Source organism: Salvelinus fontinalis, chromosome 31 (assembly GCF_029448725.1).
Source record: "Salvelinus fontinalis isolate EN_2023a chromosome 31, ASM2944872v1, whole genome shotgun sequence".
In the NCBI taxonomy this organism is placed as follows: Eukaryota; Metazoa; Chordata; class Actinopteri; order Salmoniformes; family Salmonidae; genus Salvelinus; species Salvelinus fontinalis.
In genome coordinates, this window is record NC_074695.1 from 21,295,553 (window position 1) to 21,320,372 (window position 24,820).

Genomic DNA, 24,820 nt, shown 5'->3' on the forward strand with positions numbered 1-24,820 from the left:
CTCTGTTTTGTAATGGTGGCTGGTTCATAGTTTGTCCTTGGTGCCAGACGGTGTTGGCTGGCAGCCACCAGCCAGCTAGTGGAGCTCATTACATCATGATGGAATAATTGTTTTTGTAGCAGCATTACAGGGCTGACATCAGATCTGGGGCAGCCAGGGGCATAGCATGTGCTCTCTGCTACCGGAAAGAGCTCAGCACTGAGGCCTAGCTTGCTGGATATCTACTGTACAGGGAGCACTGAATCATGGTTGGTTGGACGTCCACAGTTAGCCATGACTAAACAGGTGAATTACAGGTTGGACACACTAGCCAGGAATTCCCCCAATTAAGGGCCCGGTATAAGGACAACTGTATCAGGAGTTAACTCACATGTAAACGAATGAGGCCATACGAGGTCGTGTGAACTTGGTAGTTCTCAGCATTAGCAGATCACACTCACAGTAGTAGATTTGAAGTTATCTTTAAGCCTCCATCAGTAGAATGGGAGCATTTAAGTGGTTTATTGACCCATTGATGATCTTAGATGTGAACACCCCACATGGGATGGGTTTGATGTTTTGTAGTTCTCGGCTAAATCCTGCTGAGAAGCTTGGATTAGTGACCTCAGGGTCAAAGCAGATTTGGCGGATAAACATACTACACACAGGGCTATTCAAGTAAAGAAGAAAGTTGAACAAGTCTGAAAATAGTATTTGTTTTTCCACAGATTCTTCAGAACCCCAGAAATATGGGATTTCTGGGGTTTCCATCAGTTAATTACTATCCAGTCTTACTTGACATGGCCTACTGTATTTTTGACTACACTACTGGTATCTACTGGTATCCAGGCACTCAGTGTCTATTTTTACTTTTTCTTTCAAGTTCAGTCAGTGTTACATTTTGGACTTGTTGCTAGTTGCTAGTAAATATCCATGACTAAATACTGTATCCATTACTCTGACATAATGTCTGATTTAGAGAATGGGCCTGTCTTAATAGTAGCAATATGCCTTGGCTGACAGCAGTGAATGCCAGGGCTGCAGTGTGCTGTGCTCACTGTTCCATTTTTAGATCTTAAAATGACAGGAGTTGGGAAGGAACAGTACTGGTTTTCTGAGTTGGATTGGTTTGGACAGACACGTTGCTTTTGAGTCTCCCTTTCCTGTCCAGTGGGTTGTACTTGTGGCATGCAGGCCCTCGCCTCTCCTTCACTCTCTCTTACATACTGTGGTGTGATGGAAGTAGAGGTGCCATTTCTGCACTCTTTATGATGCACATCCTGTTGTGTTTGCTATGTTGAACCTTTTCCCTTTCCTAGTCTCTCAAGCACCTAACATGTGAACCTGTTGAACTATCATTTGAAGCTCTGACAGAAAAAAATAGGGTGTATTTTATTTACATTGACTGTACAAAACACAAGGAATACCTTCCTAATATTGAGTTGCACCCCTTTTTATCCTCAAAACAGACTCAATTTGTCGGGGCATGGACTCTATAAGGTGACGAAAGCCTTCCACAGGAATGCTGGCCCATGTTGACTCCAATTTTTCCCACAGTTTTCAAGTTGGCTGGATGTCCTTTGGGTGATGGACCATTCTTGATACACAAGAGAAACTGTTGAGCATGAAAAACCCAGCAGCGTTTCAGTTCTTGACACACTCAAACCGGTGCGCCTGGCACCTACTACCATACCCCGTTCAAAGGCACTTAAATACTTTGTCTTGCCCATTTACCCTCTGAATGGCACACCTACAAAATCCATGTCTCAATTGTCTCAAAGCTTAACAATCTTTCTTTAACCTGTCTCCTACCCGTCATCTACACAGATTGAAGTGGATTTAACAAGTGACATCAATAAGGGATCATAGTTTTCACCTGGATTCACCTCGTCAGTCTATGTCATGGAAAGATCAGGTGTTTGTAATGTTTTGCACACTCAGTGTATATTTCCACGCTTTGAAGTTGGAATAATACTGTGAAATTGTGAAAATTATGATAATGCCCTTTTAGTGTAAGAACTGTTTGAAAAGACTGCCTGAAATGTCAGCCTGTTTTGGTGGGATGGAGTTTGGGTATTTCATGGGGATGTCACCATGCAGTAAATTAGGTAATAGACCAATAAGAAAGAGTTCTAAACCTCTCTGCCAATAACAGCAAATGTTCACCACTCAAACCTCTCCCAGACAGTCCTAGCAACATTATTGCTTGAGGACTTGCTCTACTTGGTCTACTTAAAACCTCTACTTAATCACCCTTCCGAATTCGGGATCATCCTCATCAGAAAAGCTGACTAGCATAGCCTAGCCTAGCGCCACAGGGATATCATATAATATAATTTCATGAAATCACAAGTCCAATACAGCAAATGAAAGATAAACATCTTGTGAATCCAGCCAACATTTCCGATTTTTAAAATGTTTTACAGTGAAAACACAATGTATATTTATGTTAGCTCACCACAATAGCCAAAAACACAGCGCCATTTTTTCACCGCAAACATAGCTTTCACAAAACCCACAAATAGAGATAAAATGAATCACTAACCTTTGAACAACTTCATCAGATGACAGTCTTATAACATCATGTTATACAATACATTTATGTTTTGTTCGAAAATGTGCATATTTATGGCTACAAATCCTGGTTTTACATTGGTGCCATGATCATAAATGGCACCAAAACAGCCAGAATAATTACAGAGAGCAACGTGAAATACAAAATACTCATCATAAAACATTTATGAAAAATACATGTTGTACAGCAAATGAAAGATAAACATCTTGTGAATCCAGCCAATATTTCCGATTTTTAAGTGTTTTACAGCGAAAACACAACATATATTTATGTTAGCTCACCACAATAGCCAAACACACAACGCCATTTTTTCACCGCAAACATAGCTTTCACAAAACCCACAAACAGAGATAAAATTAATCACTAACCTTTGAACAACTTCATCAGATGACAGTCTTATGACATCAGGTTATACAATACATTTATGTTTTGTTCGAAAATGTGCATATTTATAGCTACAAATCTGGGTTTTACAATGCAGCCATCGTCACAAATAACACCAAATTGTCCCGAGAAATTTTACATAGCGACGTAATCTAACCAAAAAACTCATCATAAACTTTGCTGAAAAATACATGTTGTACAGCAAATGAAAGATACACTTGTTCTTAATGTAACCGCTGTGTTAGATGAAAAAAATTACTTTAGTACAAAGCACAGCATGTAATAATCTGAGACAGCGCCCAGCCATTCTCCGTCATGTTGGAGCCAACATATTCCACAAAAATACGAAATAACATCATAAATATTCTCTTACCTTTGATGATCTTCCATCAGAATTCAGTGCAAGGAGTCCTAGTTCCACAATAAATCGTTGTTTTAAGAATGTCCATTTCTTCTGTCGATTTAGCAACTTTGGCTAGCATGGTGGAGCGCACATGTCCATGAACGCTTGGCGCATGGAACGAAAAATTCCAAAAGTGATAATAAAAGTCGAATATACTGGTCAAACTCAGTTGAAAATCCATCTTTATGATGTTTTTCTCATATGTATCCAATAATGTCCAAGACGGAGCATTTCGTCGTGTCTACCTAACGCATTGCAGAAAATAATATGGTGCTCCCAAGTGCGCAGCAAAATACTGCCAATATGGCGGACCTGTCACTCCAAAAGCTCTCATTCGGTCTCACATCAAGCTAGACACCCCATTCAACATTCTACTGCCTGTTGACATCTAGTGGAAGGCGTATGAAGTGCATACAGATCCATAAATATAAGGCAATTGAATAGGCAAGGCCTTTTTTATTTTTATTTTATTTTATTTATTTTTTAGGGGTGGATCAGCTTAGTATTGCGGAAAGAATGTTGCTTCCAATGTAATTGTCTGCATCATTTCCATTCCCCCATATTTTTTGGGGTAAATATATATATCCATACACGTATGCATACATATACACATATATACATACACATACCTATATAGACATACATACTTTTTTAAAGAATATGCCTTTATTATTATTCCCCGCGACCCTACCACCAATCCCCCAATTGGAGTAAACTTATAAACACTTCTGCTTTTACCTTCAATTTCTACATCTTATACCTATCTTACAGACACAGTCCACTTTACAATAGTTCTCTCTTATTTGTTCTTAGTCCTTCCTCTATTTCTGTTGTCCATCCATTTTTATTTCCACTTGTAACTGTGCTATTTCACAAAAGCTCCGCACCTATACACATTTCACAGATCCCGTATGCCCTATATTGTTTATCTTGTTATTAGTCCCACCCTTCAGCTCCACCCAACCCCTCCCATCTATCTTCCAACATCATCCATTTCGGATTTCTATTTGCCATACATTTCTCAACTGTGCTGTGATGCTTCACAAAAGACCTGAACCTTCCTATTCTCATAGCTTCTACAGATTGTAAATTAAAAATAAACATCTTTGCCAAAATAATTATTATATTATTGATTGATTGACTATGGCTTTTCAAATCCCCCAGTATTGCTATCTGTAGCGTTAGTTTTAGGCAAATGTTGCAATTCTTCAGCCATTCATGGACCTGTGACCAAAAACGAGCTACATATGGACAATACCAAAATAAATGATCTAATGACTCTGCCTCCTCACAACAGAATCTGCAGAGCTGGGAAGATTGTATACCCCATATATATAACATTCTATTAGTTGCAAGAATTTTGTACAGTAATTTATATTGAAAAATTAGAAGTTTTGAATCCGGCGTTGTTTTGCGTATCAATTCATAAACCATGTGCCATGGAATGGGTACATCGAAAATCTCTTCCCAACTATTTTGCAATTTGTATGGCACAGCTGTTAGTTTTTTGGTCCTTAAATGAAATTGGTATATGTTTTTATTTATCACACTTTTCTTTAACCATTTTTGTTCTTTAATACAGGGCCGACATACAAGTTCCTTACTTTTTTCCCCTTCTACTTGCCTCTTCCATTTTTGTGGTAATGCTGCAATTAATTGGTTGTAATTTTGGGTAGAGCAGACTTTTCCATATGTCTGTGTTAGCTGCATGTGTGACATAACTCCACCAGTCCTATTTATGATATCATTCACAAAAATTATACCTTTTTTAAACATTTCTTCGATAAATACAGTTTTTTTATCAATTATTATATTTGAATTTAACCACAATATTTGTTGTACTATTTGTTCCGTCCTTTCAGGTGGATTAAACTGAAATTGCAACCAACTTTCTAAGGCTTGTTTAAAGAATAAGGATATTTTGGAGATCATTTCCTTTTCAAACAACCGAAAATGAGCAGGTGTAATCTGAATAAAGGGAAAAAGGCCCTTCTTGAACATAGGATGAGACATTCGTACCAGTTTACTAGAGAACCAGTTTGGATTTAAGTATAACTTTTGTATGACCGATGCCTTTAGTGAGAGGTCTAATGCTTTAATATTTAATAATTTCTGCCCTCCGAATTCATATTCGTTATATAAATAGGCCCTTTTAATTTTATCTGGCTTGCCGTTCCAAATAAAATTGAATATTTTTTGTTCATATAATTTAAAAAACAGGTCACTAGGTGTAGGCAAAACCATAAGCAAATAGGTAAACTGTGATATGACTAAAGAGTTAATTAGGGTGATTTTTCCACAAATAGACAGGTATTTTCCTTTCCATGGTAGCAAGATCTTATCTATTTTTGCTAACTTTCTATAAAAATTTATTGGAGTGAGATCATTTCTTTCTTTTGGGATTTTTATACCGAGTATGTCCACATCTCCGTCAGACCATTTAATTGGTAAACTACATGGCAATATAAAATGTGTATTTTTTAGTGATCCAATACGTAATATGGTACATTTATCATAATTTGGTTTTAATCCAGAGAGGATAGCAAAGGTATCTAGATCCTCTATGAGGCCCTGGAGAGACTCTAGTTGTGGTTTTAAAAGAAAACATGGATCATCAGCGTACAATGACACCTTAGTTTTTAAGCCATGGATTTCTAATCCTTTAATATTAATGTTTGATCTAATTTTAACAGCTAACATTTCGATGGCAATAATAAATAGATATGCCGATAGTGGACAACCTTGTTTTACTCCTCTAGATAGTTTAAAACTTTCTGAGATGTAGCCATTATTTACTATTTTACACCTAGGGTTACTATACATAATTTTAACCCATTTTATAAGAGATTCCCCAAAATTGAAATATTCTAGGCATTTATATATAAACTCCAGTCGTACTTTATCAAAAGCCTTTTCAAAATCAGCTATGAAAACCAGGCCTGGTGTCCCCGATATCTCATAGTGTTCTATTGTTTCCAGTACTTGCCTTATATTATCTCCAATGTATCGTCCATGTAAAAAACCTGTCTGATTAGGATGAATAATATCTGACAAAACTTTTTTTATTCTATGCGCCAAGCATTTTGCTAGGATTTTTGCATCACAACACTGAAGTGTAAGAGGTCTCCAATTTTTTAATTGGACTGGATCTTTATATATACCACTTGGGTCCTGTTTCAGTAATAACGATATCAGACCTTCTTGTTGTGTGTCTGATAATCTACCATTTATATAGGAGTGGTTAAAACAAGTTAATAATGGTCCTTTGAGTATATCAAAAAACGTTTTGTATACTTCCACTGGTATGCCATCCAGCCCTGGAGTTTTCCCATCTTTAAAGGCCCCAATTGCAACAAGCAGTTCCTCCTCTGTAATTTGGCCTTCACATGAGTCTTTCTGTTCAGATGTTAATTTTACATTATTAATAGGAAAAAAATCCATACAATTAGTTTCAGTTAGTGGAGATGGAGGAGCCTGAAACGAAAACATATTCTTAAAGTACTTTACTTCCTCTTTCAAAATATCATTTGGTGAATCATGCGTGACTCCATCATTTGTCACAAGTTTTAATACATTTTTTTGGTAGCATTTCTATATTGAAGATTGAAAAAGAATTTGGTGCATTTTTCCCCATATTCCATCCAGTTCGCTTTATTTTTATAATATATTACACTGGATCTTTCTTGAATAAGTTCCTCCATTTCTTTTTGTTTTTCCTCTAAATTATTCTGTGCCTCTATGGTACCGTTTTTATTGCTATCTAACTGTACTGTTAGTCCTTCAATTTCCTTTGTTAATATGGACTCTTTTGATCTAAATTGCTTTTGTTTTATAGATGAGTACTGAATTGCATGGCCTCTAAAGGCACACTTAAAAGTGTCCCATACAATAAGGGGATCTGCTGTACCTATGTTATGTCTGAAAAAGTCAGTTATAAAATCTTCTGTCCTAGTTCTAAACAATTTATCATCTAGTAGACTTTGATTAAATTTCCAATATCCTCGCCCACGTGGAAATTCTGTAAGAGAAATATATATGCCAATTATGTGATGATCCGACCGCATTCTATCCCCTATCAACACTTTTTTACCTTTTGGTGCCAGAGAGAATGGAATAAGAAAGTAGTCAAGACGACTAGCTTGATTCAGCCTCCGCCATGTATATCTCACTAAATCAGGGTATTTAAGTCTCCATATATCCACTAATTCCAATATATCCATGACATTCATGATTTCCTTAAGTGCCTGAGGGTGATAATTTGTAGTGTGATTTCCTTTCCGGTCTATAGAGCTATTTAAGACCGTATTAAAATCTCCCATTATAATAATAGAGTCTAGTGTTGCTTGTAGAGTTGATAAGTTCTTATATATATTTTCAAAGAAGCTTGGATCATCATTATTCGGACCGTATAGGTTAACAAGCCATATTTGTTTATTGTCCAATAACATATTTAAAATAATCCATCTACCTTGAGGATCTGTTTGGACAATTTGCACATTTGGATCAAAATTATTGTTAATTAAGATCATCACCCCTTTTGAATTTCTTTGCCCATGGGAGAAATATATTTTGCCCACCCAGTTCTTTTTCCACAAAACTTCATCTAAAACTGTTGAATGGGTTTCCTGTAAACAATAAATATTATAATCCTTCTCTTTTAGCCAGGTAAATACTGATCGTCTTTTCTTATTATCTGCTAAGCCATTACAATTGTAACTGGCTATACTTATTTCACCACTTACCATGAGACACACCTTTCATTCTTTTAATCAGAATATATTTTTGTAAACGTACTATTAAAAAGTAACATAATGATTGAGTGTCTATATAGTTGTACCATGATATTTGCATTTCTACTAAGTAAACCTCCAATTGGTCCCTACTATTCCACCCGCTAAAAGGCCTCATCTCGAGATGGCTTGTCATCCCAATGCCCGGCAGACCACCCTCGACCCCCTGTATCCCATAGCCCTGAACCGACTGGGATCCATTCTTTGAAAAGAGCATACAGTTCCATTTACCGAATTGAAGTAAATCAATTGCCATATGCATTTCCATTGCCGTCACCTCGATTTGTATTATATATAGCTGTGGATCATCCTCTATTGTACCTTACATCTTTTACTTATTTCGCAACAGTTGTGGGATACACACATACACACTCAGCCCTTACCCCCACACAACCATAAGCTCACTTTCTCAACAGTTGCACCATCCCAGAGCCCAACTCAAGATGGGTCATGATGTCCAAATGCCATTGCAGTTGCAGCTGCATGAGAAGGCCTGCAAGACCGCGCAAAAAAATAAGCAAAAATTGAAATTTATTTACCATTGTCATATCCTAGATAATGGCCGTCAAATGTACACCCTATTCCTGAAAAAAAACACCCACAATACGGCCACCAGTCATGACCATGTCCCCACGCATCTCCATGCAGTCCGACCTTGATTCTGTGCCACCAGGGCCACAATAATATACCCCCTCTCTGAATGTCCGAGTGTGACCCCCTCCCCATGGGTTACTGCAGCTAGTGTTGCCAGCACTGCCACTGCCTGGGTGGGGGTACCCCACCGGAATCCCCACCGGCTAGGTACAAGGTCGTCAAGGTTCTCATTAGCAGCTTTGAGAAATTCCTTGTATATTTTCCTCTCCCTTTAGGGGGCTTTGGCTTTGCAGGACCAACCCTGCCAAGCAGGCTCAGAATCTTGAGGGGGCAGTGCTGCTCTTGGTCTCTGACCTCATTTTAGCTGCATATAGACCGCTTACAGCGAGCACATAAAACAGTTAGGGACTTCTCCTTAATATCTGGGTCATTCAGGTGGGTGTCTAGGGTATAGGGCCATAGACAGTACCATTAAAATAGGATAATAATTAGATATAATTTATTAAGATAAAAAAAATGTAGTTTTCCATGATAGGACAATAAATAAATAAGACGTATAATTCATTATAAAAGTATATCCATCATCTGAACAACATTGAAAGCCCTCTCATACCCGGCTCACAGCAATACATTGGCTCTGGGATATGCAACCATTTCATTACTCACTCACTCAACTTTCCAAACATAACAAATAAGATAAAAAATAAAATAAACACAAACCATACCATCCACACATACTGTGCCTTCTGTTTATTTAGTTTTTATCTTCACTGTGTAAAAATAGTGCTTGTGTGTTCAATTAGTTATATGTGAAGATTTATAAAAAAGCTATATTTTTTGTTGTATTGTTACAATCAGTAACCGGGCTTGAATTGTGTTTATTTTCCTCGTCTATGAGAATTTTGTAAATTTTAAAATAACCATGGAGTAGTCTTTGTGTCTCTGAACAACTGGTTATCAATATATAGTTTATCAACGACGAGAGCTACTCGTTTCGCTTTTAATCTGTTTTCTTTGAAAATTGGATACAGAACTTTGCGCCGTTCTGCAATTTCTTTCGGAAACTGATCATTCATGCCAATTTTGGTCCCAGCAAGTCTTTTACCTAGGCTTTTAACCATTATTTTATCTTTAAATGAAGCAAATTTTGCAACGATTGGGCGTTCGTACCTCTGCCCTCTCTGTCCGAAGCGGTGAACACGTTCAAGTTGGATTTTGTCGACAACTTCGCATGGAATCTGAAGCGCTGTACGGAGGAACTCTCTAACTATAGATTCAGGAACTTCTCCTTCTTTTTCTTGGATAACTGTAAGTACCAAATTCTCTCTCATGGATCTAGTTTGAATCTCCAGTAAGGCTTCCTTCAGAACAATGTTCTCTTTTTTAATTCCATTCATTTCGGTTTGAATCTTATTGACTGTCCCTTTTAGCGCGTGTGTTTCCTTCTCCAATGTCGCAGCTTTTTCATCACTCATCTCTAGGCTTGCCTTTAACTCTTTTATATCCTTACTAAGTAATTCAAGTAAACCCAGTTTGTCATTTATTGATTTTAACAGATCAGTTTTGACCTTTACCATTCCCAGTGGTGAGAATATTAAATCGTCAGTATCTGTCGAAGAATCTCGCTTGCGTTTTGTAAACGGTTCCCCTGTCTTATTCTCCGTCATGTTTGGTTGTTGTCTGTGTTCGTAATATTTGTCGATAAATGTCTCTAGTCTTAGGATTTGTTTTGTGTTATTATCCAGATTGAAGGTTTATCACTCACCAGATTATGTAGTGCTAATATTTTAGTGTATTTAGCAGATATTTCGAATATTATGTTTTATCTTGAGGTGCTCTACATAACTTCGTTCAGTCCGCCATTACCTTTACTTTACCTTTACGTCCGCCGTCTACGTCCTAATAGGCAAGGCCTTACACAGAGACCCATTTTCAGAATTTTCACTTCCTGTTTGGAAGTTTGCTGCCAAATGAGTTCTGTTTTACTCACAGATATAATTCAAACAGTTTTAGAAACTTCAGAGTGTTTTCTATCCAATAGTAATAATAATATGCATATCGTATGATCTAGAACAGAGTACGAGGCCATTTAATTTGGGCACAATTTTTTCCCAAAGTGAAAACAGCGCCCCCTATTAACAAGAGGTTACACTTCTGTTCAGCATTGTCCCTCCCAACCTCTGCAGCATATCTCAATGCAGTTATATAGGAGACATCTTCCATATTCTTCTCACGGTGTTCCACTGGTTCACAGAGCACCCAGAGTACTGTAGGACTACTGGACACTTTGTTTGTTGTGATGTTTGAATTGCCATCTACACTAATTTAATTTATTTTAAAACACTTCAAACTTACATAATCAATCCCCTTCAATTAATATGTTAAGACTTTTCCAGCACAGTTTGAGATAGATCAAAGGCACACAAACATTGCAGATAAGGTTGCATTGTGTAGGAGGAGAAATGTGGTGTGTTTTGTTTTAACTAGTCATGTGTCTTAGATAGGAAGATTCTCACAATTCCCTCTCCTCTCCTTTCCTCTCCTCTCCTCTTCCACTCTGTCCTTGATCATACGGAACTCCTAGAGGACTTCAGGAGTAGTGTTTCAATGTTAGAATGTCTATCCTGCAAAATAGATTTTATTAGTCTGACCTGTATAAAACGTTTTCTTTTTAAACAATGTAGGTCTAACCATATCCCAACTACTTAACAAATTTACAGTATGCTGTTTTAGTTGCAGAATTTTTTTATTCAGTGCCTTTGCCATTACCCTTAGCATCATCATTAGCGTCTTTTGTGGATAGCCGATGTTGAAAGATAGAGGATCACAGATCAGTGTAATAGAGCCTATCTGACAGTGCAATCTGGGCATGAGTGGGAGTTGAAGGCCAATGGTCAGTCCACCAGACAGACCACCCAGGACTGAGGCCATTTTCATGGGGTGGTGGTGGGCCATGGACTGGACAGACAGTTGGTGTGACGTGCGTGTCAGTCAGTGGCGTTGTTTGTCAGACTGCCTGGGCTCTCAGATAGTCACATGGGTCAGACGGACAAGCGGCGGCAGCTGCAGTTATTTTGGTGGGCTCTTTGTTGTTGTTCTGCTCTGGCCTTCTTGGAGGTGGTCACTGGCCGCACTCACCAGCGTGAGCGTCACTGACCTATACAGGGGGTCAGAAAACAGAGCAGAACATGACGAAGGGAGGGGATGAGATGGCATGACTACTCTTGAGAAATACTTGGTAGAACAAGAAAGATAAGGGAGTTAACATTATTTATAATACGGATTGCATGGAGAAAATCGAACCTCTCTGAAATGACAATGGATTGCCCTCCCTTCAGCAAAATATATTTGACCTAAACCTTCCCAGAACAGTTGAAAAAAAAGTGACCGTCCCCTATACCCAAAATAATAATTCAAACATCAAGTGGATAGCAGAGAATATGTCTACCGTTTACCCTCACTTGTTGGACAGACCAGAGCCTTAGAACTGCAGTTTTAGAAACTGTTCTTCGTCCTGTAAGCATTACATTGCAACGCAGGAATTTTGATAGGGCACAGGGCTGCGGACCAGAAGGTTGTGGGTTCACAGATCACTGTAGACAAGAGTAGGATTGGAAAGATCTCTTTTGTAGTAAAAGCATTGCATGAATCTATCATCGTATTTGCAGGTCCGAGAAAAAATTGCCTTTTATAAAAATGTCATGCAATTCTACGTAATTTTCCCACACAATTTTCCCGAAATTACAGGCTAAGAATGGACAGAGAGATAGGATGAACACACAGGCCTATCATATTTCTCCAATGCCAAATCAGTGTGTCTTGTTTGCAATGAAACTGTCCCTGTTTGCAAATAATTACATCTGAGACATCATTAGGAATCTGAGCATGGTGCTTTCAAAAGTTAGGCCTACCTTTCTGTATATTTTCTATTGTACAGAAAGTGAATAACTTTATCAATTGATAGTGACAGATTTAGATTACTTCCCAAGCAAAGTCTTGGGAAGTAAGAGTCACATCTTTCCCTGGTATTTTACAGCTTGTTTCTAGCATAAAGCAAATCTTAAGCAAACAAGGAGTAGACCTGTTCTTTTTGCCATTGTCTTTAATAAAAGGTAGGCCTATGGCATACCCTCTTATACTCCCTCAATTTGAGTCCTGGTTTTAACTTAACAGCCCTTCACTGACACAGAGGTAGGCTATTCAGAGTGCATGGTGGGTGGAGGAATTGACCTACAAATCTATAGATATAGCAACCTATAGCCTAGTTCCATCTGTTAAAGAGGAAGAAATAGGCTCAAAGCCGTCTAACACAAAGCCCTCTAATTTAAATTAAGACGTTGAAATTAATTATGCCTACTTGAATTTGCTTACTTTCAGCACAATGAGCTGTCCATTTACGATTGATTGTGCCACGCTGCTGCATCAAGTTTCAGCACCACAATGTACCTTTCTCGAATCTGGCTTATTGTGAGTTTAATAACTCTGATAAATAGGCCTACATCATGGGCAGGAAACATATCGTTTTTAATCAAATCAATTATAGTAGTAGCAAGCTATCAAAGTTGACCTCCGGTCCTCCTTCTCATCTTTGCGCTCTTTTTCTCAAACTGAACAGAACAGAGGCTTTAGGCTAGTCAGCTCACAAGATGGTGCCTTTTCTGGATTAGGCCTAATCAACAAAATATTTTCGGAAGAAGCCTTTGACTCCTGAACTGCCGCCGTAGGACGACACAGCACAGCCGTTGGTTAGGCAGCACACAAAGAAGTTTGTGATCAGAAAAAGCAGAGGCACCCATTATGTACATTTCAATTCATCCCTAAGAGGAAAGAAAAGAGTAGAATTGTATTGTAGAAGGACACTGTCTGTGTTGGGACTTATGTGTTAGCATAACTCCCTTTATCCTTGATTGGTTATTTGTTTACTGCCAGTGCCAAGACATTATCCTGGATCACTATTCAGTGTTAGTAGGAATAGTCTTACTCATGGTGTCACGTTCCTGACCTATTTTTATGTTATTTTGATTATGTTTAGTTGGTCAGGGCGTGAGTTGGGGTGGGCATTGTATGTTGTGTGTGTTTGGTTAGTCCATGGGTGTTGTATGTGTATGGGATAGTGTTTGTTAGGTTGTCTAGTTATGTCTATGGCTGCCTAGATTGGGTCTCAATCAGAGACAGCTGTCATTCATTTGTCTCTGATTGGGAGCCAGATTTAAGGTAGCCATAGGCAGTAGGCTTTTGTGGGTGTTTGTTCCTGTGTCCTCACAGGACAGTTGAAGGTTAGTCTCATTTTGTTGTTTTGTAGTTTTGTAGTGTCTTGTTTGCTGTTTTTATTAAAAGATGGCTTATTTCCCTCAATCCGCATCTTGGTCCTATCCATGCTCCTCCTCGTTTGAGGAGGAGAACAACAATGACTGCCTTTACAGAAACACCCACCACAACAGGACCAAGCGGATTGAGGAGAGAGAAAAAGAACTAAGGCACTGGACACAGGAGGAATGGTCTTGGGAGATCATGGACGGAAAAGGACCCTGGGGAAGGGTTGGAGAGAATCGCCGCTCTCGGGAGGTGAAGAAGGCAGCCACAGCCCAGGAGCGGTGGATTGAGGAGGCAGCACGTATGAGAGGCTGGAAGCCCGAGAGGCTCACCCAAGAATTTCTTGGGGGGGGGCTAAAGGGGAGTGTGGCGAAGCCGGGTTGGATACCTGAGCCAACTCCCCGGGCTTGCCGTGGAGTAAGAGGGCGTCGTACTGGTCAGACACCGTGTTATGCGGTAAAGCGCACGGTGTCCCCAGTACGCGTGCTTAGCCCAGTGCGGGCTATTCCACCTTGCCGCACTGGGAGGGCTAGGTTGGGCATCGAGCCGAGTGCCATGAAGCCGGCCCAACGTATCTGGTCTCCAGTACGTCTCCTCGGGCCGGCGTACATGGCACCAGCCTTACAGGTGGTGTCCCCGGTTCGCCTGCATAGGCCAGTGCGGGCTATTCCACCTCGCCGCACTGGCAGGGCTACGGGGACCATTCAACCTGGTAGGGTTGGGGAGGCTCGGTGCTCAAGAGCACGTGTCCTCCTTCACGGTCCGGTATATCCGGCGCCACCTTCCCACCCCAGCTCAGTACCACCAGTGCCTACACCACGCACCAGGCTTCCAGTGCATCTCCAGAGCCCTGTTCCTCTTCCACGCACTCTCCCTATGGTGCGGGTCTCCAGCCCGGTGCCTCCAGTTCCGGTACCACGCACCAGGCCTGGAGTGCGCCACGAGAGTCCAGTGTGCCCAGTTCCTGTTCCCCGCACTCGCTCTGAGGTGCGTGCCCACGGCCCGGTGTCTCCAGTTCCGGTACCACGCACCAGGCCTATAGTGCGTCTCAGCCGGCCAGAGTCTGCCGTCTGCCTAGCGCCAGAGCCGTCCTGCCATGACCAGCCAGAGCCGTCCTGCCATGACCAGCCAGAGCCGTCCTGCCATGACCAGCCAGAGCCGTCCTGCCATGACCAGCCAGAGCCGTCCTGCCATGACCAGCCAGAGCCGTCCTGCCATGACCAGCCAGAGCCGTCCTGCCATGACCAGCCAGAGCCGTCCTGCCATGACCTGCCAGAGCCGTCCAGCCAGGACCTGCCAGAGCCGTCCAGCCAGGACCTGCCAGAGCCGTCCAGCCAGGACCTGCCAGAGCCGTCCAGCCAGGACCTGCCAGAGCCGTCCAGCCAGGACCTGCCAGAGCCGTCCAGCCAGGACCTGCCAGAGCCGTCCAGCCAGGACCTGCCAGAGCCGTCCAGCCAGGACCTGCCAGAGCCGTCCAGCCAGGACCTGCCAGAGCCGTCCAGCCAGGACCTGCCAGAGCCGTCCAGCCAGGACCTGCCGGAGTCCCTCAGCCAGGACCTGCCGGAGTCCCTCAGCCGGGACCTGCCGGAGTCCCTCAGCCAGGACCTGCCGGAGTCCCTCAGCCAGGACCTGCCGGAGTCCCTACGCCCGGACCGGTCGGAGTCCCTCAACCCGGACCTGCCGGAGTCCCTCAACCCGGACCTGCCGGAGTCCCTCAACCCGGACCTGCCGGAGTCCCTCAACCCGGACCTGCCGGAGTCCCTCAGCCAGGACCTGCCAGAGTCCCTCAGCCAGGACCTGCCGCCCCTTGTCCCGGTGCTGCCCCTTGTCCCGGTGCTGCCCCTTGTCCCGGTGCTGCCCCTTGTCCCGGTGCTGCCCCTTGTCCCGGTGCTGCCCCTTGTCCCGGTGCTGCCCCTTGTCCCGGTGCTGCCCCTTGTCCCGGTGCTGCCCCTTGTCCCGGTGCTGCCCCTTATCCCGGTGCTGCCCCTTATCCCGGTGCTGCCCCTTATCCCGGTGCTGCCCCTTATCCCGATGCTGCCCATTTAGTTAGGTGGGTTTAGTTGGAGGGTGGTCATTGGGTGGGGGATACGGAAGCGGGGAGTGACTATGGTGGTGTGGGGACAGCGTCCAGAGCCGGAGCCACCACCGTGGACAGATGCCCACCCAGACCCTCCCCTAGACTTTTGGTGGTGCGTTCGGAGTACGCACCTTGAGGGGGGGGTTATGTCACGTTCCTGACCTATTTTTATGTTATTTTGATTATGTTTAGTTGGTCAGGGCGTGAGTTGGGGTGGGCATTGTATGTTGTGTGTGTTTGGTTAGTCCATGGGTGTTGTATGTGTATGGGATAGTGTTTGTTAGGTTGTCTAGTTATGTCTATGGCTGCCTAGATTGGGTCTCAATCAGAGACAGCTGTCATTCATTTGTCTCTGATTGGGAGCCAGATTTAAGGTAGCCATAGGCAGTAGGCTTTTGTGGGTGTTTGTTCCTGTGTCCTCACAGGACAGTTGAAGGTTAGTCTCATTTTGTTGTTTTGTAGTGTCTTGTTTGCTGTTTTTATTAAAAGATGGCTTATTTCCCTCAATCCGCATCTTGGTCCTATCCATGCTCCTCCTCGTTTGAGGAGGAGAACAACATTGACTGCCTTTACACATGGACTCCAGCTCTGGGCCCTTGATGCTGCTACAGTCTGTTGTATCAATAATAGTTCATGTTGCCTTGGAGAACTGGACTTTCCCTCTCCTCTTTAGGAAACGCTGCTTCAGGAGATTTAGTTTACATAGAGGGCATATTTGTTACTGTTTCAGATACTCTTCTCAACTTATTGATAGTAGAGGACAGTAACAAATATCTGTCTAATTGACCTACATTACTGATGGCATGTCAAAGGGGGATATCAGGATATCCACTAATCTCGGCACTGAGAACCACATCTTGCATGCGTGCTGGTCTGGCCAGCTACTCAATTTGGCTACTCGATAACACAAAAGACTAGATGCCCCTGCTCCCTCCGGTGCAGAATTTGTTATCATATCATTGTGTATTACAGTTAGACATGGTTTCCTGCTCTACTCTAGGGGAGTGCCCATTATCATAGTAATAATCCTGCTCTAGGGATTGGCTAAACAGTTTACAACTTTTGTTCCGCTTGTTTGGAAAAACAAATTCACATTACTCCCTAAAATGAGAAAAAAAGGGAAGCAAAGCTACACACAATTCTATTAGTCTTTGATCTAGTAAAGAAAAAGGAAAAAGAAAATAATAGTTGATTTTTTCCTTCCTTCTTCAGACTCAGATGCAGTACAGTAAACACCTTGTTTCAGTGAGTGAGTCTTCGACAGCCAACAGTAGTTTAGGACTTAAAAGGAAAGTTTAGCCACAACTGCTCTGCTCTCATCTCTTTTTTCTCTCATGGCAGCAATTTGATTGTGACAAGGATCACAACATTTCCAGTAGCTCTTTGAAGTTGTGCGAATGCTTCGTTAACAGTAATTAGGTTGGGTCACCATGAACTGGACTACCCACAAACCCTTTAACCTTTTATGGAAGGGACTGCCGCCGTCTTCTGTGTGTGACACTGTTCTATGTTTCTGGAGCCTTTTTATTGTAAAACAGAGCTCCATGAAGCCATCTTTCATGTAGAGACTTCTGTTCTTAGCGCATCACATTCAATCGTGTTCACTTTCTTACCAAGCAGGAGAGATGCATACTTACAGAGAAGTCTCTCTAGTCTAATAGATGGACATGTGCTACAATTCAATTATATTGTCTCAGCGTAGGCCTGTGTGTATTTCTATGTGCACAGCTGGGACACAGCTGGATACAGCAGCCCTACTTGATTATATAGGCCTTGCCAGCAGTTCATGTTTATGACAGGGGACTTGCAACAGACTCTGGCTGGAGCCTTTCTAAGAGTTCCTGTAGTTAGGATAAGAGGTAGTACTGAGCATTAATCCACTGAAACAAATCTGACTTTAACCATATCTACATGTACATGCTACCTCAATCAGCCTGACTAACCGGTGTCTGTATGTAGCCTCGCTACTTTTATAGCCTCGCTACAGTTATTTTTCACTGTCTTTTTACTGTTGTTTTTATTTCTTTACTTACCTATTGTTCACCTAATACCTTTTTTGCACTATTGGTTAGAGCCTGTAAGTAAGCATTTCACCTGTTGTATTCGGCGCATGTGACAAATAAACTTTGATTTGATTTGACCGACTGGCTCAATTCAGTCTTATGTAGCAAAATTTGAAAGTGTGTTTTTTACATTGGATAAAACTAGAGACTCAGAGCCAGAAAATTATTTATCATACACTACAGTTGAGGAACAATGGGAAAGTAATTCTGCTTTGAAAGTTAATAAACTTGTAACCTCACTTTTGAGAAAATGGCCCTTGAATGATTTGGTACATCTAGTGGAGAGCTCTTCTTTGTCTACACCCATGTGATGCCATGTACTAAACAACCAAAGATTTCAAGACTAAAGGCTGGTTTATACTACGGGTGTGTTGTAAACTTAATCTGGAGTGCCAGAGTGTGCTCAGAGTGCGCTTTGGGTGTTGGTAAACTTAGAGCTTTCTCAGGTTGTCCGTTCATAAATTCAGAGGGTTTCGCTCTCGGAGCGTTCAGAGTGCACACTCGACACTCTGGCCGAGGAGTAGGGTTGATCCGAGCGTTCTGACCTAACAACAGCAGTCAAGCACTCACGCTAACTGGCTAACGTTGGCTAGCTTGCTAGCTACTTCCAGACACAAATGAGAGAACAGCTCACTCTGACCATTTTACTCACCCTAGCAGAGCTGGTCAGGCTGTTTTTATGTTATCCAGAGCGTTGGTGACTGCAACTGTGCTGCTGGCAATAATTTAATTACGCTTTTTTGCCAACGTTTACTGACTTCGACCATATTCAACGGGTGTTGAGCGTTCGTAAATTCGTCAGTTACTCTGTGCTCTGGCACACTCAGACGAGAGTGATAGCCATCTATCGACTGACATTCTTTTGAAATGGTTACTTGCATAGGAGTGGAGTCTTTTGTTCAGACATGTAGCTAGCTAAACAATGAACCATAATCCCAACTCATAACGTTACTACCCTGCATGAATCTGCAGGTAGCTAACGAACCAGGTTCAACGTTAGCTAGCTAACATTAGGCTTTAACTACCAATGCAAATGGCTCTGAGATACGAATAATATAACTACACAGATCATATACGTAACATTAGCATGAGATCCAGCTAGCTAATGTTAGCTAGCTAGCTAACAATATACTTTAACTTGAAATGAAAATGACTTTCTGACAAAATTAGAAATGTGTAATTTCTGAAAATGTAGCTAGCTAGACTCCGTATACAGTTGAAGTCGGAAGTTTACATACACCTTAGCCAAATACATTTAAACTCAGTTTTTCACAATTCCTGACATTTAATCCTAGTAAAAATTTCCTGTTTTAGGTCAGTTAGGATCACCACTTTACTTTAAGAATATGAAATGTCAGAATAATAGTAGAGAGAATGATTTATTTCAGCTTGTATTTCTTTCATCACATTCCCAGTGGATCAGAAGTTTACATACACTCAATTAGCATTTGGCAGCATTGCCTTTAAATTGTGGAACTTGGGTCAAACGTTTCGGGTCGCCTTCCACAAGCTACCCACAATAAGTTGAGTGAATTTAGGCCCATTCCCCCTGACAGAGCTGGTGTAACTGAGTCAGGTTTGTAGGCCTCCTTGCTAGCACACACTTTTTCAGTTCTGCCCACACATTTTCTATAGGATTGAGGTCAGGGCTTTCCAATACCTTGACTTTGTTGTCCTTAAGCCATTTTGCCACAACTTTGGAAGTATGCTTGGGGTCATTGTCTATTTGGAAAACCCATTTGCGACTAAGCTTTAACTTCCTGACTGATGTCTTGAGATGTTGCTTCAATATATCCACATAATTTTCCGCCCTCATGATGCCATCTATTTTGTGAAGTGCACCAGTCCCTTCTGCAGCAAAGCACCCCCAAAACATGATGCTGCCAGCCCCGTGCTTCACGGTTGGGATGGTGTTCTTCGGCTTGCAAGCCTCCCCCTTTTCCCCCCAAACATAATGGTCATTATTATTTTTGTTTCATCAGACCAGAGGACATTTCTCCAAAAAGTGCAATCTTTGTCCCCATGTGCAGTTGCAAACCATAGTCTGGCTTTTCTATGGCGGTTTTGGAGCAGCCTTTCAGGTTATGTTGATATAGGACTTTACTGTGGTTTTACTGTGGATATAGATACTTTTGTACCTGTTTCCTCCAGCATCTTCACAAGGTTCCTTTGCTGTTGTTCTCGGATTGATTTGCACTTTTCACACCAAAGTACGTTCATCTCTAGGAGACAGAACGCGTCTCCTTCCTGAGCTGTATGACGGCTGCGTGGTCACATGGTGTTTATACTTTTGTACTATTGTTTGTACAAATGAACGTGGTACCTTCAGGCGTTTGGAAATTGCCATTTTTTTTCTGAGGTCTTGGCTGATTTCTTTTGATTTTCCCATGATGTCAGGCAAAGAGGTGCTGAGTTTGAAGGTAGGCCTTGAAATACATCAACAGGTACACCTCCAATTGACTCAAATTATGTCAATTAGCCTAACAGAAGCTTCTAAAGCCATGACATAATTTTCTGGAATTTTCCAACTGTTCAAAGGCACGGTCAACTTAGTGTATGTAAACTTCTGACCCACTGGAATTGTGATATTGTCCTAAACGACTTGCCAAATCTATAGTTTGTTAACAAGAAATTTGTGGAGTGGTTGAAAAATGAGTTTTAATGACTCCAACCTAAGTGTATGTAAACTTCCGACTTCAATTGTACATGGATGGATGCTCTCTGTCACGGATGTCATGGTTGCCTTAGTTTGAAGATGTAATCCGGAAACAGGTGTTTTATACAACAGCCTTCTGTGTGTTCTCTTTTCGACTTCATCTGCATATTTGCAATCAAACGGCAGCATTTTCTCCTTCTCCTTAGCGATCATACTCTAATTCCACTGATTTCAAAACTTGGTCCTCCAGAAAGTGGAAAGCAACACGAATGTAGTTCTACTATGTGATATCTTTAAAAAAAGCTGTGTTAGAAAGGATTACCTACACATACTGACCAGCTCATGATATAGACAGAAGTGTTGGCAGACCAATCCGAACTCATCTCTTGGCATGTCCAGCCCACTCATTATCTCAGCCAATCATGGCTAGCGGGAAGGTTGCTGCTTTTTCTGTGGCTAAACCAACTAGGCTCGTAATTTAACAATATTATTCATATTTACAGATGGCATCGTTGCTTGTTATTAAGGCACATGAAAGTTCACATGTTCCAGAAGGCATTTCTGCACAAAAAACGCATTTTGATTTAAAAAATAGTTTATGTTCAAATGGCTTTCCTGTGAAGTAGGGAATACAAAATACGTCTAATTTCCTGAAACGAGTCACAAATGTGAATGATATTTATTTTTTTGCATTTGGTTTATTTTGCACTATAGGCTACATTAATATAACGTTTAATTACCAGGGAAGAAAGGATCTCTTCAAAGAATTTCTTACATTTCAACTCCTCAAACTCCTGCTCAAGTGATTTTTCAGAACATGCCCCTCAGTGGAACCATAACCAACGCAATGGAAGAATGAATGAGTCAACAGAAAAAAGTTTCCCATCATTGATGTCTTATCCAGTGTAATATTGCACTGGTTTTAGTGAGAAATCAGACTGTCTCTGTAGCTTTTCCATCTTAATGGGAACAACAGGAAGTGCCAACTCCCATTTGACTCTCTGAGTCTGAAACCCCCTTTTTTACAGGGTGGATCCATCAGAGAGGCAGGATGCATTCCAAATGGCACCCTATTCCCTATATAGTGCACTACTTTTAACCAGGGCCCATGTGGCTTTGGTCAAAGGTTGTGCACTATATAGGCAATATGATGTCATTTGGGACGCACCCACAATGTAAAAAGCATAGAGTGGAGGGAAGTGTTGGAAAGGAAGTGTGTCCTGTCTGAGGGATATCCTCTCAGCTCCAGAGACATAATGAGATAATCATCTTACAAATAACTCCTGACCTCCTTCCCTGGATACTGTCATCAGTGTCTCCCCTATAATAATGTTGTGTTCATTCAGTGTCTCCCCTATATTAATGTAGTGTTCATTCAGTGTCTCCCCTATATTAATGTAGTGTTCATTCAGTGTCTCCCCTATATTCATCGCGGCCGCCCGAATATAGGGAATAATGGCACAAACATCACAAACAGTCATTCTGTTACCAAACTTTGAATCTGCACTGTTCTTCAAGTAAATGTATTTGTGGAAATTGTTAAAAGTAGTACTTGTGCATAGAGTTGTATAGTTTGTTTAACTTTGCAATCATTGGTTTTGTTTGACATGCATTTTAAATATAGTCTCAGCATCACTCTGTTACTGTGGATTTGCGCAAATACACTGCTGCTATACTCTTTAGATACTACAGATGTTAGTGGGCTTAGGCCCACTGCTTTCCCCCTCATTTATGTTTCTCCTCTCCTGAAAAGAGACTCAAGCAGCCCTTACTGTGGGCAGTAAATATTCAGCCATAAATGTCTATTCACAACGTTTGTTTTCAACTTCGAGAGCTCGCTGGTTTTAGTTTACGCCAAGGTTTAGCTAGTAAGACCAAGATGGAACGCGAGCAGCAAAGTATCTCTACAAGTGTATTCATGTTTGATTGTTGGGATTGGGGTTTTAGTCTCACAATCGGGGTGGGTGGGGTTTCTGTTTTTTTATTTTTCTATGTTTATTGTTGTTTCCTTCCTAAAGAGACACATAGGTCACTTCAGTATTCAAACTAAAGTTGAAACATTTCCTGACTATTTACATATGAGAGATTTCCATTCGGTTACATATTTGAAACCCAACCTATGCTTAATCCACTAAAATATGTCACATTCAACGTAAAAGGTCTTAACAGCCCGATTAAGAGGAAAAGAGGCTATACATACCTTAAGAAATTAAAGGCTGACATTGTGTTTTTACAAGAAACACATCTTACAGCCAGTGAACACAAGAAATTGAAGAGGGAATGGGTAGGACAAGTTTTTGCGTCCTCTTTTAACTTCAAAGCAAGAGGAACTGCAATTTTGATAAGTAGACACATCCCCTTCTGCGTCAACAACACCATCTCTGATCCCTATCGGGCAGTTTTGTTTTGGTGCAGGGACATATGTTTTCGGAGTCTTGGACCCTATTTAATATTTATGCTCCTAACTTCGATGACCATATGTTTATTCAGAATGTCTTCCTTCAGGTTGCTCAAGCACCACCAGGATGGTTACTGGTTGGAGGAGATTTACATTTTTGTTTAGATACAGTTCTTGATAGGTCCTCTGATAAACCCTCACTTCTTACCAAAGCCGGCAAGCTCACCATATCATTCATGAAAGATCTTAATTTACTAGACATCTGGAGACAGTTGCACCCACAGGATAGGGACTACTCTTTTTATTCACACCCACACAAGACACACACACGCATAGATAACTTTTTACTATCGACCCAACTGTTTCATAGAGTGTTAGATATCGAGTATCTCCCCAGATTGCTGTGACCATTCTCCTCTGGTATTATCAATCTCCTTTCCTACCAAGGTAAATGGAGCATATAGATGGAGACTAAATTCTACACTCCTAAAGCAACCTGAATTTTGTGCATTCATCAAAGTTCAGATCAATATTTTTACTTTGACAAACAAACAATCCGCTCCTGACAGTTTCATTCTTTGGGACAGATTGAAAGCCTGTCTGAGGGGACAGATCATTTCCTATACTAAAGGGCTGAAGAGAAAACACGGTGCGGAACTGAATGTCCTTGAATCTGAAATCTCTGAGCTAGAGAAAACCTACCAAAGAGGCCAGACTAAAGATCTGTACAGGCTTTTCATAAATAAAAAACTTAAATATAATATTCTGAACACATCAAGCTGAGAGGGCCATCACTAAATCAAAACAGCGTTAGTACGAGCTTGGAGAGAAAGCACACAAAGTATTGACATGGCAACTGAAAGCAGAGGAAAGTAAGAGGACAATTAATGCTATAGAAACTCTTACTAATGAGATATATTTCGACCCTACTGAAATTAATGATACTTTTAAGAAATACTACGAAGACCTCTACACTTCCCAATCAAGCGATGATCTATCAGAGATCGACTCCTTTCTCTCCACTCTCAACCTCCCATGCCTGTCAGAGGAAGACAGAGAGCGCCTGAATGAACAGTTCTCAGTTCCTGAATTGTTGGAGCCCATTAAATCCTTACCTTCTAATAAATCTCCTGGGGAGGATGGCTTCCCTCCAGAGTTCAATAAAGAATTTAGAGAGCTGTTGGTCCCCAACCTTATGGAGGTGTAACAGTTTAACTTTACGTCCGTCCCCTCGCCCCGGGCGCGAACCAGGGACCCTCTGCACACATCAACAACAGTCACCCACAAAGCATCGTTACCTATCGCTCCACAAAGGCCGCGGCCCTTGCAGAGCATGGGGAAACACTACTTCAAGGCCTCAAAGCGAGTGACGTAACGTTGAAACGCTATTGGTGCGCACCACCGCTAACTAGCTAGCCATTTCACATCCGTTACAGAGGCACTTAAAAAAGCAGGGGAAGACAACTGCTTTCCAGAGTCTTTCTCTCAAGCAGTGATTACTGTAATCCACAAGAAAGGGAAACACCCGCTAAAGTGCACCTCCTATAGACCAATCTCTCTCCTTAACACAGGTTGTAAACTGGTCACC

General features: G+C 41.5%; 1 protein-coding gene across 4 annotated transcripts in view; it reads left to right on the forward strand.

The window, feature by feature from the left end:
* Nucleotides 1–24,820, forward strand: part of hspg2 (heparan sulfate proteoglycan 2) — a 217,979-nt gene that overhangs the window by 65,802 nt on the left and 127,357 nt on the right. The window lies entirely within an intron of this gene.